Source organism: Saccopteryx bilineata, chromosome 3 (assembly GCF_036850765.1).
Source record: "Saccopteryx bilineata isolate mSacBil1 chromosome 3, mSacBil1_pri_phased_curated, whole genome shotgun sequence".
NCBI lineage: Eukaryota > Metazoa > Chordata > Mammalia > Chiroptera > Emballonuridae > Saccopteryx > Saccopteryx bilineata.
In genome coordinates this window covers 260,750,141-260,765,108 of record NC_089492.1, presented here as the reverse complement: position 1 = coordinate 260,765,108, position 14,968 = coordinate 260,750,141, and the positions used below count along the sequence as shown (strand labels likewise).

Genomic DNA, 14,968 nt, shown 5'->3' with positions numbered 1-14,968 from the left:
GGCTTGAGCTGGGCCTTCTAATTGTTCCCGTCGCCTTGGCAGCCTCAGCAGCTGTCTAATGAGTTTGCACCCAATTGGCCCCTGGGCCGGGCTGCACAGCCCGGGCCTGCCTGCCCATCTGCAGGCAGACAAAGACCCTCTGTCTCTAGGATCTGCCTCCTGCCCGCCCCGTGCATCCCTGACAAACTGAGGTCCCGGCTGCCAAGTTCCACTTCCGAGCGGAGGAGCCCAAGACTCCCATGTAGCCCAGGGACACACATATAGCAGAGTGGAAGGGGCATTGGGTCCTGGGTTCAAGTCCCAGCTGTGTCCCAACTACTGGGTGATTTGGGAGGCCACGAATGTCATGGCCAAGACCAGGGCTTTAACAGTCAGACTCCCTGGGTTGGAATCCTGCCTTTGCAAGGACAAGTCAATCTCAGTTTCCTCATCTTTAGATTAGGAATGGATTACGTGCGCTAATCGCAGTAGGTACTCAGCACAGCTCTGGGAATGTATGAAGAGCTACTATAGTTGTTGGGGACCCCCTTTTGATTTGGCATTCTCAATCCTCTCATTATTGAAAGTGGGGCTGCATAACCTTGGCCCTTCGATATCTTGGACTGGATCATTCTTTGCTGTGGAGGGTCATCCTGGGCATTGCAGGATGTCCAGTAGCTTCCCTGGCCTCCACGGGCCCAATTTCAAGGCTTCCTTTCAAACTCCAAAATTCTCCAATTTGCTTCAGGAACCCCAGAGCATTTCCCCCTTCCTGACCAGAACGCCTGTAAAACACCCATAACCAAATAACCTCACCAGTCTGGGGTCCCCAAGTGCTTCAGGGTGCTGGTGGGAGTGTTAAAGCTGGACAGATGATGGCAACTTCTTTGTGGAGAGAAGCCAGAGGTTAAATGATGCAAAAGCCATAGCAGGACCCGGCCCTGCTCACCCTGGAAATCCCCCTGGTATATATGCTCCCTGCAGTGCTTTCCGGGAGCTTCCCATCTTCCTCCTGAAGCGCGCAAGGCTCGAGCCTGTAAGCCCGCGTCTCATCTTCCTGGATCCCTACCCCAGGTCTGCCCAGCCCCGCTCCTCTGCCTAGGCCCGCATTCACTGTGGTCCTGTCTCCCACCACGCTGCCCCCTGCTCCGCACCCTGAAGCCACTGTGCCTTTGCTGGCACTGTCCCTCCTGCCCCGAGTGCCCTTTCTCCACCCTCGGCCTCCTGCCAGGTTCAACGCCAAGGTCCCTCCTCTCAAGACTCTCCCAGGCCCTCTGTCAGGCTCTGCCCTGCCCCAGGCTGCAAAGCCAGCCCTGTGCTCACTGCTCTGCCAGAACACATGTCTGCCCAGCATGGCATCGAGCTAATTTAGGAGGCTGTCTGTCTGCCCTCGATCCCTGGAGCCCCAGGGCAGGGCTGTCTGCTCCATGGCCCAGCGCAGAGTCTGGCTAGCAGCGGGGTGCGTGTGGTGAGCGGCACTGACGTGAGCTGGCTCTGGGAGGAGGCATGGTGAGGTCTGGCTGGCACAGAGTGCAGGCCCAGGGGTGGCGGGGACTTACTAATGCCAGGCTGCTGGAGGAGCTGGGAACCCTCTCGGCCCTCTCTCCTTCACAGGCTCACACTAACCATTGCCTCCCTCCTCCTCCTTCTCCCCTGCCCCGTCTCCCCTCTGTCACTGGTCACTGACTCATTCACTCAATGACTGTTCAGGCTCATTCATGCCTCTGCCTACTCCGTCACATACCCACTCACCGTATGGGGATCCCATGTATTTCTTCACTCACTTCTTTACTTGTTCAACAAACACTTCTCGAGCTCTGATATTATACCCAGTCCTACCCTCTGTAGTAGCTCTGGACATGCAAGAAAAACTGGGCCCAGCCCAGCTCTGAAGACCTCTGTTCAAGAGTGGTGGCAGCATGGGGGTGGGGTGGACACAGAGAAACTAAATGACTGCGGTACGGAGTGAGAGAAGCTCAAGTGATAATGTGACTGTGACCGCAGAGTAATCTAGTCCAGCTTCACGGAGGAGGTGATATTTCTACCTGGGCCCTGGGGATTAAAAAATACCAAGTAAGGGTTGGTGAGGCTGAGCTTAGAGTTCGGGGAGAGGGACAAGGAAATATGGAAGAGCAGGGGAAGAAACACTTTCCGTCAGACTTGGGTACTGCTTGGGTAGGTGACTGGCAAGGGAGAGGAAGGGACAAGAACTGTGTTTAACCTCATCCTTCATCCAGAGAGACTGAATCCACAGATAGAATCAGTGCCCACTGTGCACCAGACAGCGTCCCAGGGGCTGGGAGGCAGCACAGACACCCTGCCCTCAAAGAGCGAGCTCACGTTCCAGTGTGGGGAGACAGGCCACCAAACAGCACATCAAACACGCAGTGCTAGAAGGTGAAGCCGTGCTTTACAGAACCGTGGAGCAGGGGTGACTGGTGCAATAGTGTGCCTGCAGAGGCCCTCCCTGAGGAGCCAACCCTTGGGAGCAACAGTGCATCTGGTGAGGGCACTCACGCAGATCCCTGCTGGAACTTGACCTGCCTGTTGAGGGCAGGGACTAGCCTCAGTTCAATACCGCAGCCCAGCAGGCATCAGTCTGAGCAACTGTGTAACCAGTGGCAACCACTCTGATGCTGTCATCCGGGCATCCATCTCCCTGCGGGACCAGGATGCCCGAAGGCAGGGATGGGGCCTTCCTCTCTGAACCAGATGCCCAGCACAGGGTCTGCCTCATGTGGCTCCCGGGGGAACAGCAGCCACGCTGGGGTCAGAATGAGCCAGGAGGTTCTGGGGCAGCTGCTGCCCAGTTAGGTAGGAGTCAGGGGTGAATGAGGAGGTTCAGGGGGGGTCTCAAGGGGCCTGGGTGCCCGTGAGGGCAGGGTGTCTTTCAGTGGGAGCCCAGGCCTTCACAGGGGAGGTGAGCGTGGGAGAAATCCAGAGCCACCCCAATCCCAGGCAGGGGCAGCCAGGGAGTGTGAGGGCCCTCTACACTGACCTTCTGAGGGTTGAGATTCTAGAAGTGGGGCTCCACACTGAGGCTTATCCTGATCCTGGAGCCAAAGGCTGTGGAAAGGGAGAGTCCAGGGACCAAGCATAGGGATGGGGTCCAGGAAGGAGAGGGTAGCAGGCAGGGTGAGCAGGTCTGGGGAAATCTCCCCTTCTCCAGCTCCTCTGTCTTTCTTCCTCCCCTCCCCAAGCTCCGAGCCCAGAGCCCAGCTCCTCCAGCTCTTCCACCTGAGCATAGGTCAGCCCTGGGACTTCTCTGGCCGGGGCAGAGGCCCCTTCACCCCCACCACCTACCCCACTGCCCCATGGGATTCCCTGCTTTGTCACCCTGGAGGAATGACCGATTCAGGCTTCTGGGCTGAATGCTGCACTAGGGTAAAGGTGAGAGCAGGATCCTGACGCTGGGGCCTTAGGGAGTGACGGGGACCCCAGGGCAGAGCAGGTGCCCCAGGAGCTCTGGGGTCTGTGCCGTGGCTGTTGGTCCCCAGAGCCTGGAGATGCCTCCGGAGATGCCGGGGGTCCTCAGCTCTGTCTAAGGAGGACATGGCACCACCCCTTTGGGAGGAATGTGAGCCCAGCCTGGGAGTTTGTAAGGCAGACACTCAGACATCAGATAGGGGTGGGAGTCTCCTGTCCTGATGCTGGGGCCTGGCCTTTGACGGCAGAGCCACAGCCCCTCTCCTGACCCCCAGGAGACGCCAAGTCCTGCAAACCACCACTCAGCAAAGCTTTGGCTGAGGTTTCCTTGTGGCAGAAAACAATCACGCACCTTAGGCCAGGCTGGTACAGGCTGTCAAAAATCTAAATCTAAATTTAAGGAAATATTGCCATTACCCTTCTTAGGTCATTGCTTTGTCAGCATATACACATCCTGCATAACTGACAGTTGAGACACAACAGGCTCCTAAGGGGACTCTGGATGCCTTGGGTTACCTTCTAATGCTCAGGATTTTAAATTCCAAATGTAATTTATGCTTATTTTAATAACTCAAACATTACAGTAATACCAGCCTAGAAAAGGAGATCTATTTCCCCCAAATTCTCTTCCCCAGAAGTGACCACTCTTAACAATTTAGAAGTTCTTCCCCCAGGTTTTTGTGTGAGTAGTGTAATGTAGATAATTTCTTTGAAATATAGTCACATGTATCTTTTCTTTTCTTTTTTTTATCATACTTCCCTGTGAGATATTTTCCTCCTATTGGTCCAGAGGCATCCATTGTCCCTAAGGAGATTTAAAATAGAACAGTAATATGAAGAGGAATAAAGAACAATGCTAGGTTAGCTTTTGGCTCTCAAAATAGGATCTTGAAGGCCATAACAAGACAGTAGTTCTTGAAAACTGGCTTTGTTGAGTGACATATTGGTTAGAATGATTTGGGCTGCAAGTAATATTAAGTCCAACACACAATAACTTCAGCAGTGTATTGGCTCAGATAACCAGACTCCAGAGATAAGGTGGACTTCAGGAATGGCTTAATCCAGTAACTTTCAGCCATCTCTTTGTAGCCTTTTTGGGTCTGATGGCGTCATCCACGGACTCGCCTCCCTCAGAATGCCAAATGGCTGCATGACACATTCACCATCATGATATTCGGGAAGGTTGAGCATGTGCCTTCTGGCGGATCCTTCTTAAGAGCAAGGATCCACCTTCCCCAGACGCTCTCAGCAGGTCTCCCCTTGCATCTCATCCTGTGGTCAGGCGTGTGCCCTGAGCTGGTGCCGAGGCCTGGATCTCTGGATCATCCCTGGACCAGTGGGGTCAGATTCCATGACACCAGTTAGAACTGACCCTGGATCTGAAGTTGGGGTCCACTTCCCCTGAAGCACATGGGTGATACCAGGCAAGGTGGGTTCCAGAATGAAAACTGGGGTCTTTTCAAGAGGAGGAGCCGGGAAATAGAAGGTGGATAGAGACTCAACACCATTTACCATAAGAGCAAAGTCAGTTTCTCTATTCCCAGGACTTTCTTATGGATATTAAGAGCAAATCTTGGAGGACTGAATGGTAGTTTTACTCTCAGACACAGGAAGAGCAGGTGTAGGGTGTGGTGTAAGGGAGGCTCCTGCTGAGCTTCGGAAGGGGCGGACCTTGCTCCCAGTTCTCAGAGGAGCCGCCTGTGAGCTGCAGGGACAGTTCTGGAGGAGGCGAGAGTGAGGTGAAGAGGCTGCTGAGGAACCCAGGGCCCCACCTTTCTTTCTGAGCCCTGGCCTGGGGAGAGATGTGGACAAAATAGAAACCCAGCTAGAGGCTTCCACCCACTGCCGGAACTCTAAACTCCAGAGTAGGATGTCGTCTGGAGGGATGTTTGGTCCACACCACAGCAGAGTAGGAATGGCAGCAGAGGTATATGTTAGCTCCTCAGGCTGCCGTAACAAATACAACACAGCGGGTGGTTTAAAAGAAGGAAACTTTATTCTTTCACAGTTCCAGAGGCCAGAAGTCTGAAATTGGGGGATCAGCAGGACATGTTCCCACTGAGGACACTAGGGGACAGTCTGTTCTTTGTGTCCTGCAGCTTCTGGTGGCTGTCGGCATTCTTGTGGCCGCATCACTCCAATCTTTCCTGTCTTCACTCGACCTTCTCTGTTTCTGAGTCATCCCCCTTCTGTGATAATTCTCCCTCTGACTTTCTCTTATATGGGTTCTTGTCATTGGATTTGAGGCCCACCTAGATAATCCAGGATGATCTCATCTTGAGACCCTTCATTTAACTATATCTGTAAAGATCCTTTGGCCAAATTACATTCACAAGTTCCATGGGTCAGGATGTGGACATGGCTTTTTGGAGTCCAGCATTCAAACCACTATTGTGCAGGCAGAGAGAAGAGCAGGAATAATGCCCCTAGTCATGCCTGTGTCCTGTGTGATGGGGAAGGGATACCCCAATTTCCCAGCACCCCCCAAAATGGGAGGACACAGAAGGCCACTGAGAGCTCTGGTGGGTCACTGGCCAGTCAGGACCCTGGACAGGGACACAATGACACCCCCACTCCCACCCCTCCAATCCCAGTCAGACCTTAGGGTGTGATGCAAGGGAGGCTGGTCATCCCAGCAACTCTGGAGCTCCCCCCAGTCTTTGCTCGAGTCAGAAAAGACCCTGGGCTTCATGTGCTGCCAGGTACAAGGACAGCAAGGAAATAAATTGAGGCTCAGAACCAACAGGATGAGATATCCCAACAGGAGGGAAATATGAGGCCAGAGAGGGGTGTTTCCCTGATGCCATGAGGACACCCAAGCTCCCAGCTCTTATACTCTCTCATGGGAGGGAGGGATACCCCCTGTGAGGGGCAAATAGCTCTGAGAGGGAACTGAAGTTTGCAGCAAAAGAGAATGCGTTACCTTTCTTTGCAGTTTATTTTTCTCCTTTACTACACATCTAAATGTATAAATGATATGCCTCCTATAAATGATAGAACTGCCAGGTATTACTTTTTAGTGGGCACATGTTATACATATCATTGTGAAAACTGCTTTAATAAAAACCTCTTTATTGAGGTACAATTGTGAAAATTGCATTGAACACTTTACACATTACAGACATATTCCTTTTTCTTTTAGGCGAGAGGAGGGGAGATAGTGAAGCAGTCACCACATGCACTCCGACCAGTATTCACCTGGAAATCCCATCAGGGGCCAATGCTCGAGTACTGAGATATTTTTAATGCCTGAGGCTGATGGGTTCCAAGGGAGCTATCCTCAGTGTCCAGGGCCATGCTTGAACCAATCAAACCACTGGCTGCAAGAGGAGAAGAGGAGGGGGAGAGGTTGGGGTAGAGAAGCAGATGAGTGCTTCTCTTGTGTGCCCCTGACCAGGAATTAAACCTGGGATGTTCATACACTGGGCCGCGCTCCATCCACTGAGCCACTGGCCAGGGCTCAGACATACAGTATTCCTATAACAGAATATTTCCAGCTACCTTACTTCTTTTGAAATTCATATACTAGCCTGACCTGTGGTGGCGCAGTGGATAAAGCGTCGACCTGGAATGCTGAGGTTGCTGGTTTGAATCCTTGGGCTTGCCTGGTCAAGGCACATATGGGAGTTGATGCTTCCTGATCCTCTCCTCCCTTTCTCTCTCTCTCTCTCTCTCTCTCTCTCTCTCTCTCTCTCTCTCAAAAAACCCCTAAATAAATAAAAGAAAATCTAAAAAAAAGAAGTACTTAGAAGAAAAAAGAAATTCACATACTATAATTAATTTAACTAAACTTCTATTGATGGACATTCAGGTGATTTATTGATCTCAATTAAATGAACAAGTGTATCAGTTGAGCAATGTGCCAACAATGCTCAGTCATGTTGGGGTTGCCAAAATGCAGTATTTTCTTCTTTTATACCTAAATATATATGACTCTGACCCCCACACTTCAGCAGACAAAAAATAGTCATTAAATGACACCAGAATTATTGGTCAGGAAAATGCACCACAGTCTTTTTCACTTTCCAGAGCATTCTAGAAAGTCAGGTGGAGGGCAGCTTGCCAAGACACGGCCCTTCAGTGAGTAACATACTGAACTCTTGAACGCAAACAGCTGGCAGCGTTTGCTCTATTTCAGATTAGTCAATCACTTCTCAAAGAAGGGCAGCAGGACATGGACCTTTGCCTCATTATAGCAGTCCACTTGCAATGGGCCATTTAAAAGAAACTCCCTGCATATCTGGGTGTATCTCTGGGATATGAAGGTACAAAAAAGACCTGACTGTGTTCCTACCTAGTGTTTTAATCAGAACTCTAGATCGCAAGTAGAACATAAGCAGAGCAGGAAATGTATTGACTCATGCAAATGAGAACTTCAGAAATGCTGCATCCAGGTGTTTAACTGATGCCATTAAGACCCTCTGCCCATCCCAGCCAGGCCTGACTGTCTTGCTATTTTATCTTGGCAGATTTTTCTTCATGTGATATAAGAGGTCCACCAGCTGTTATAATCTCATTTTTTAAAAGATTTTATTTATTAATTTTTTTAAGAGAGAGGAGAGGGAGGGAGGGAGGGGGAGAGAGAGAGAGAGAGAGAGAGAGAGAGAGAGAGCCAGAAGGGCCAGGTAGGGGAAGAACAAGAAGCATCAACTCTCTTGTATGTGTCTTGACCTGGCAAGCCTGGGGGGTTTTGAACCAGCAACCTCAGCACTCCATGTCAACGCCTTATCCACTGTGCCACCACAGGTCAGGCCCTAATCTTGTCTTTATTGCTTCCAGTTTCCGAAGAAGGGAGAATTTCATTAGAGCTCTGGTAAAAGTCCCAGGGAAGACTCTGATTGGCTTGCCTTGGGTCATATGTTGATCCTTGAGTCAATCACTGTGCCTGGGGTGGGGGTGGGCTCTGGTTGGCCAGGTACAGTTCACAAGTCCCCCTTCTTGGGCATGTGGGGAGGCTGGCCCAACTAAGCCACATGGACAGAGCAGGATGAATGTGGCTTGTCAAACAAAGGCTGAACCAACAAACAGGTGTCCAAGATGCCTGACCTCCAAAAGGGTTACACCTCTGTCTATAGCAGGGGTCCCCAAACTACGGCCCGCGGACCACATGCGGCCCCCTGAGGCCATTTATCCGGCCCCCGCTGTACTTCCGGAAGGGGCACCTGTTTCAGTGGTGGTCAATGAAAGGAGCACATTGGCCATCTCATTAGCCAAAAGCAGGCCCATAGTTCCCATTGAAATACTGGTCAGTTTCTTGATTTAAATTTACTTGTTTTTTATTTTAAATATTGTATTTGTTCCCGTTTTGTTTTTTTACTTTAAAATAAGATCTGTGCAGTGTGCATAGGGATTTGTTCATAGTTTTTTTTATAGTCCGGCCCTCCAGTGGTCTGAGGGTCAGTGAACTGGCCCCCTGTGTAAAAAGTTTGGGGACCCCTGGTCTATAGAGAAGCTGTTTGCTGTTTAGATACAGAGTCGGATATGGCTATACCCCAAACCGACAGGTAGGCAGCGCAGTTGTACCCTGCTCAGCCCTGTCTTAGGTTCCCGCGACCCCATCCCCTCAGGCCAAGGCAATGTGAGGGTTGCCTAGCTAAGCCTACACCACTGGCCCAGCCTTTCCCTGACCTTGTGTGGGCTCCACAGACAGTGCAAACAAACATAGACTTTCTGACCAGTGACAAGTTCTCAAAAGAGTAGCACAGTCTGAATTCAGATGGCACGAGGCGAAATACTGAGCATTTTAGGACACCCTCGGCTCAAGGTTTTTTGTTCAGGGCTGGCCTTGGGGTCCACCTATAGTTCTCCTGATTCTCAAGCTATGGCTGGGCCTCTGCTGGCCTGGAAATACTGGCTCTTTGTCCTTGCTGTCTGGCCAGGACCCAGGCCTGGCTTGCAGTCTGTCTGATGGGAGTGATATGTGTCTCCTGGCTGTGGGAGGTGTTCTTGGATTTGGGGGTGTTTGCTGTGGGGAATTGGATTGGGGACAGCCAGAGGACTGGGGGGGGGGATAACATTCTGAGACAGTCTTAAGGACATGCCCAGCCTGAGTTTCTGAGAAGATAGAAATAGAGATGGGAGTACCGGCCCTTTTTTGAGCCTTCAAGGGCTGAGCTTCCCAACTGATCATTGTGGTCTGGTCTTTGCTGGCCCCTACCTCAGTCTCACATCCCTCCCTGCTGCACCCCTGCCCGGTCAGTCAGTTCTCCGAGATTAGATGAGACCAGGCACGTTCTGGTTAGTATGGCCTTGGTCAGTCAATTCTCATCCTTCAAAATCCAGCTGCAGCAGACTAGCTGCTCCAGAAAAGTGAGACTCCGACCATTTACTAGCAAGTGGAGACGCTGAGGTGTGTGCTCCCTCCGAGGCCAGCGCCCACCGCGCAGACACGGCCCCCGGGTTTCTCTGGAGCCTGGGCAGGTGGTGCTGCCACAGTGATGAGGGGGTGATCCCCAACCCCACCCCAAAGGAGCTCTCAACCAATGCCTGACAGGAGTTGGTACGGCAAACTCCAGCTCCTTTGCTCCCTTGGGTGGGATAACTTGGTGGGTTGTGGTTTACAGTTTCTCCAGAGTCTCCCTGTGGGATGAAACTCCAGATGCCCAAGGTGGTAACTTGCTTGTTAACACACACTTCGGGGCCCTCCTCCACCCCCTCTTACTTCCCCACTCCTCATGAGTTATCCCAGGATCACCTGCTCTTATGGACTAAATTGTGTTCCCCTAGATCTGTAAATTGAAACTCTGACTGTACTTGGAAGGAAAGCCTTTAGGGAGGTAATTGAGATTAAATAGAGTCATAAGGGTGGGGCCCTAATGTGATAAAATTGGTGTCCTCATAGGAAGAAAAGACACCAGAGATCTCTCTCTTCATGCCCGCAAAGGGAAGAGGTCACGTGAGAACACAAGGCAACCCTTACAAGCCAGGAAGAGAAGTCTCGCCAGAAACAAACCCTCATGGCACTTTGATCTTGGACTTCTGGCCTCTAGAACTCTGAGAAAATACTGTAAATGTCAGCTGTTTCAACCACCCAGTCTGTAGTGTGTTATTATGGCAGCCTGAGCTGACTAATTAATTAATACACTTGTTAACTAAACTACTTGCTCTCAAATCCTTGTCTCAGGGTCTGCTTCATGGGAATCCAAACCAAGACAGGTGGTCAGCTCCATCGGGCACCAGGGAAATGCAGACTGAAGCTGCAATGCAGTACCATTTCTCACCCACTGGAACCGCTGAAAGGAAAAGTTTGACCACACTAGAGCTGCTGAAGGTGTGAAGCTGTCGCGTACAGCTGAAGGAAGTGGGAAATGGTAAACCATTTTGGAAACTGTTGGTCAGTGTCTATGAGCAATAATCACACCTCAGATAAACCTCATTGGCTACAATACTGGCATGCCATTGTATTATACAAAGCTGTTGTTTGTCAGTATGTAATAAAGCTGAAGATGTGTATAGCGTGTGACCAAACAACCCCACCCTTAGGTATACACCCAGCAGAAATACATACACACAGTTCAGGAAAGGTCATGTGCAAAAATTTTAAAGCAGCACTATTTGTAATAGCTTCCAAATTGGAAACAGACTAACTTTCATCAACAATAAAATAGATAAACAAATTGTGGTATATTCATGCAATGGACTACTATACAGTAATAAAAAGAACAAAATCTGTTACATGAAATGATGTGGATGAATGTCAAAAGCACAATGCTGCAGAAAAGAGGCCGGATACAAAAGCGTGCATACCCTAAGGTTTAACTTACATAAAGTTCAAAAGCGTAATATTCATACAGGAAAGTGTGCAAATCCTAAATATAAAACTTGATGAATTTTCACAAGCTGAGAAGAACACTCATGCAGCCTACAGCTAGATCAAGAGATGGAACATGACCATGACCCCAGAAGCCCTCTTCTGTCCCCTTTCAGCCACTGCCCCCGCCCCCACCAAGGGAAACCACCTGGTTGACTTTCAGCACTGTCAACACTGTAGAGAAATGGACTATTACGGGAGGTACTCTTTTGTTTTCCATGTTTTGTTTGTGAGATCATTCATATTGTTTTGTGTAGTTGTAGCACAATTTACTCATTCTACCATTGCTGACGGTTCGGGTAGTTTCCAGTTTGGGACTATCATAAATAGTGCTGTTATGAACATTCTAGTACACATCTCTTGGCAAACATGTCCAGGCATTTCTCTGGGGCATAAACCTGACCCATGGATTGTTTCAATTTTATTTTTCATCTGTCGCTATTCCAATCCCCACTTAGGATAACCAAGAAGGCCTCTGGTGTCCCCTCCTGGTTGAAGTCCGTGGGCCTCAGTTTCCCTCTGTGGATGGGACATGCCTGCCTGTCCCAGGTGTCATGAGGCTCGAAGAGCTTCCTGAGGAAGTAGAATCAGATTGTGGGCCCTTTGACCTCCTGGCCCAGATTCAAGCATTCCTGAGGCCAAAGGTATCCCAGGGGAGGGGCTGCATGCAGGTCCAGCCCCAGCTGCCCCACGGGGCCAGGTGCAGGAGTAGGGCAGTGGGTAAGTCTCGGGTCAGGGCAAGGCCAAGCAGGGCACGGCTGGCAGGGACAGGGCACAGCCCAGGACTAAGGTCGCTTGGGCAGGTGGGGGCAAAGTCAGGAAGGCCCTGGACCACTGTGCCCGCCTGAGCGGGGACTGGCCCCCTTAGCACCTGCCTGCTCTTCTCTGGGCTTCCGTCGCCTCTTCTGTCACCTGGGGATCGGAGCTGCTTCCTCCCCAGAGTGAGGATTGGTGAGGATTGGAGATGCTTCTCTGGGGCCAGTGGGCATTGTCAGCTCAGTTTACAGCCAAGAAAGCTGAGGCTCGGAGAGGTTAAGAGGCGTCTCGGAGGGTTTGAGCCCAGGCCTGTCTGGTTCTGAAGCCTGTGCTTTTCCCACCTCATGAAGCTGCCTCGCTGGAGGTAGACATGGTGTGAACAGAGAGGTGTAAGAAAGGCCAACCCCCAAAGTCAAACGATGTCTCTTCCAATGCTTGGATTTCCCTCATTAGAACTTTATTCCTGTGGGGTAAGTAATAAAGTGTGCCGATGTGGGGCAAGATATGCCACATCCAAAGTTTCATACACAAATGATAAATCTCCTGGCAGAAAAAGAGCCCTCAACCCTGGCCGGTTGGCTCAGCGGTAGAGCGTCGGCCTAGCGTGCGAAGGACCCGGGTTTGATTCCCGGCCAGGGCACACAGGAGAAGCGCCCATTTGCTTCTCCACCCCTCCGCCGCGCTTTCCTCTCTGTCTCTCTCTTCCCCTCCCGCAGCCAAGGCTCCATTGGAGCAAAGATGGCCCGGGTGCTGGGGATGGCTCTGTGGCCTCTGCCTCAGGTGCTAGAGTAGCTCTGGTAGTAACATGGCGACGCCCAGGATGGGCAGAGCATCGCCCCCTGGTGGGCAGAGCGTCGCCCCTGGTGGGCAGAGCATCGCCCCCTGGTGGGCATGCCGGGTGGATCCCGGTCGGGCGCATGCGGGAGTCTGTCTGACTGTCTCTCCCTGTTTCCAGCTTCAGAAAAATTAAAAAAAAAAAAATACAACACAAAAAAAGATCCCTCAAAGGGGTGCTGACGTCCCTTACTCCCCTCCCTCAGTCCCACCCAATCCCTGTACTTTGATGAGTAGAAAACTGAGGCCCAGGGAAGGACACTGAGCTGCTCAGACTCATCTCTGGGGCCTTACTTACCCCAGGCAGCCTCCCTGCTCAGCCAGGATGGACCCGGGCTAGAGGGGCTGAGCAGCAGAGGGCCAGCGGGAGCCCCGGCGTTTTCAGTGGGGGTCTGCCCTGCGGCCTGAGGGGGCAGAGTTGTCTGAGGCATACTTCTGCGGAAGGGAGGGAAGCGTGGGTGAGGTCTTGGGCCCCGAGATAAGCCCTGCTGCGCTCACACCCACTCCCTCTCTCCCTACAGCGCACACAGCCCTGGCGATCGCCCAACCTCTGCTGAACTGACTGCTTCCGACCCTGCGCAGGTAGTATGGCCTCTGAGATAGAGGCCCCTTTGGGGCAGGCTCTCTTGGCTGCCCAGGCATTCACAGCCCCACAGCGGCTGCCCGTGTCTAAAGTTAGAGCCCTTAGAAACAGTCCTGAACCAGGATTTGAGGGCATGGAGTTTCTTTGCGAGGAGATTCCAGGAAGTCATAAAGGATACGGGAAGTGAGGCAGGGAGGGAGTCTGTGCAGACAAGTTAATGAGCAGCAGGTGGGCAACGGGGCCCTGGGAGATGGTGCAGAAGCACCACCAACCCTGCTCTTCACGATCCAGGGCTGCTCCCGAGGGCACCAAGGCAGCCGCAGAGCAGAGTCCCAGACACCTGCTAGTGCCTGGGAATGTGGGCAGGGCTCACGAAGGAGAGAAGGAACCTAGAAGAGAGAGCCTGAAGAAGGTTCTGGAAGCGGGAGGGCTTAAGTACCAGCTCTGGTGCTGACTCATCTTCTCTGAGGGTCAGTTTGGGCATCAATAAAATAAAAATAGAAATATTGCTTACCTCCGCCGTGCGTGGTGAGGACCAAATGCGATAAGATGAGCAAATGGCCGGGCGGGTGGTTCTGGTTTCAGTGGAGATTGACAAATAGTGGTTTCCCTTTCTTCCAGTGCAAGGGGCAGCTGACTCACCTGGCTGGGGGAAGCCGGCAGCCTGCTGTGTGCGCCACACATTGCTGCTCCCAGAGCCCTCCCCACTCCTTCCCTCGTTATCTGCAATTTCTAAAATCCAATAGTGAGTGATATCTAAGCTGTGCCAGGTCAGGGTAGCCTCTGGGAACCCAGGAATGTCCTTGCCCTGGGAGTTCACAGTCTAGTCAGGAAGACAGACAAATATGTGGCTGGGTGGTGACACGGGCATGGGTTTTGACAGGTGGGCTGAAGTCTGTGGGTCTGGCCTGAGGCAAGAAGGCAGTGCAGGCAGAGGGAGGAGCCAGCGGAGCCCAGTGGAGTGGGTGGGAACACAGACATTGTGCCGGGGGCAGGACCGAGGCGAGCAGAGAGAGGAAGAGGTCCGAGCTTGTGTTCTGAGCTTCCAGGTTAAGTGTGAATATCTCTGAGCCACAGATGAGGAAATGGACACTGAATGAGGATGTGTCTTGTCCAGTTGCTGTCAGGGCAGGGGATGGCCAGAGCCCCACTCCCCCAACCCTATTGGAGCCAGAGTTGGGGGGCCCCTGGGCTCAGGACAATAATTTCCCTGGGTGTGGAGCTCAGGGGTGGGCAGCCCTGGAAACTGAGGCAAGGATTCTCTGCCTGGCTCCTCCCTCACCCTCCCTTTCTGACCCTTGCATGCAGGCAGCCAGAACTGCCATCCCGGACCCCGGGTGGTCCCTGCAGGCTGGGGGTTGAAAATCCTCCACTTCTGTGCTTTTTGTTCAAATTCTGTATCAATATTGCATCTATGATGTGCTTGTTCTTAAAATCAATAAGATTTATAATGACTAATTAATTATTAGAGTGATTATTCTGCCTGTAAATAAAGCCAGACTTTCACAGGTTATATTATACTATGACAATGTCCCTGGCAATGTCCCTCTGTTCCTAAGTGTGAGGAAGGGACAGAAATG

General features: G+C 51.6%; 1 long non-coding RNA gene across 2 annotated transcripts; it reads right to left on the bottom strand.

The window, feature by feature from the left end:
• Positions 1-10,894: 10,894 nt before the first annotated feature.
• LOC136329116 (uncharacterized) lies at positions 10,895-14,641 on the bottom strand. 2 transcript variants are annotated; one of them, XR_010730154.1, is made up of 4 exons: positions 13,903-14,641; positions 13,104-13,240; positions 12,087-12,434; positions 10,895-11,784 (listed from the first exon to the last, which is right to left on the bottom strand). It is a non-coding gene; the product is annotated as an uncharacterized lncRNA (long non-coding RNA). The 2 variants fall into 2 exon arrangements; XR_010730153.1 differs by having other exon boundaries at positions 10,925-12,434; positions 13,903-14,624.
• Positions 14,642-14,968: the final 327 nt, after the last annotated feature.